Below are 1489 nucleotides of genomic sequence, written 5' to 3' on the forward strand. Positions count from 1 at the left end.
CTTTAAACTTTTGGCTATTGTATTTAGAGAAATAATTTACTGTGTTTCATATGTCAATAAGTATAGAATACATTTTGTTGTCAATATATGATGCTAAATATACCCATACTTAATAAGTGCATCATAGTAAGTGCAGCATTAATGAACTGGCAGGTTGATATCATCACTACGGAGCTAGAGAAACACCAGCTATAAATTTGGAGGACCCTCAGTGGCATCAGTACAGCTGAGAGATGAATTTGTTGCTCTGACAGGTTCTATCCCTGGCTGTAGCTGCTCAGCACCACGCTGAATACAGAGGTCAGTTAGTTATTTACCTTCAGCCCAGTGCATTTTCAGTAAATTCTGTTCTCCTAGCAATCACTTACCAAATGATTCTCTTCACTCCTTTTGCTTGAAGAAGAATGTAGTCTGTCCTGTCTGTTATCATTTTCCAACTCTGAACCTGAGATGGGAGAGGGAGAGGAGAAGGAGCAGCACATTATTAATACAGTATTTGCTGCTGTGCTGCTTTTGCATTACCTCCCACTGAGCAAAGCATGAGTAGCATTAGTAGTCCCTTGTCTGCTCATCACTTTGGAGAGAGGAAAATTCCTCAACAGCAGACTGCTGTGTATGTCAGGAAGTTAAAAATATGCCATGGTCTAAACCTCTAGTTCAGATTAGGTTTTACGCTAACCAACAAGGATCAGACTGTCCGTGAAGTGGCAGCTGGAAATACCTCTCACTGCAACTCTACTGAGAGCTTTATCAAATACGCAAAAATGCACGCTGGTGTGCAGCATGGAGAGGTGCTTGCTTTAGCTTCTGCAGTTCATGAAGAGACCTGCTGGATTGCCTGCATTATGGCAATAGAGACACTGCAGATAATTTTTACAGATGTCTCACAACAATCTGACAATACCAGAGTGCAAAACGGGGGATGGGCAAATGAACAAAAGGTGCTTTGCAAAATTTTGTTCTGGACTAACAGGTGTTGAAATTTCTAGATTGGATTATCAAAGCAATTGTATTCATTGCCAAATTCTTATTATTTTCAGATGCAATAGATTTGGGAAATATAAATGCGTTCTTATCTTCACTGTGTTTGCTAATATTGTTATGACTTAGAATACAACTCCCCAGTATATTTGGAGCTCAGTGAAGAGGAAGCATCATTAGCTGCCATAGACTAAAATACTTTGTAGGGATATAACTGGATGCAGTATAAAATAAGATGAGTGACTGTGCTTGGAATGAGCTAAATGTTGCGATAGGAACACAACCATTTTAAGCATGGACCTGCAAAATTTGTACATAGCAATAACGCAAGGCATTGACAAATTGAAAAAATTCTATTAAAAAGATCTTGAGTTAAAAGGAACAAGTCTACAGCAGCTCCAGTCTGCTTTGGAACATGACTTGGAACTGGAAAAAATAATGGAATTTTTCAGTCTCCAGTTTAGTGTCTCATTTTGTTACTGGCTGCATTTGTTAGTAGGTGAAGTCG

This window comes from Corvus cornix, chromosome 9 (assembly GCF_000738735.6).
Source record: "Corvus cornix cornix isolate S_Up_H32 chromosome 9, ASM73873v5, whole genome shotgun sequence".
Lineage (NCBI taxonomy): Eukaryota > Metazoa > Chordata > Aves > Passeriformes > Corvidae > Corvus > Corvus cornix.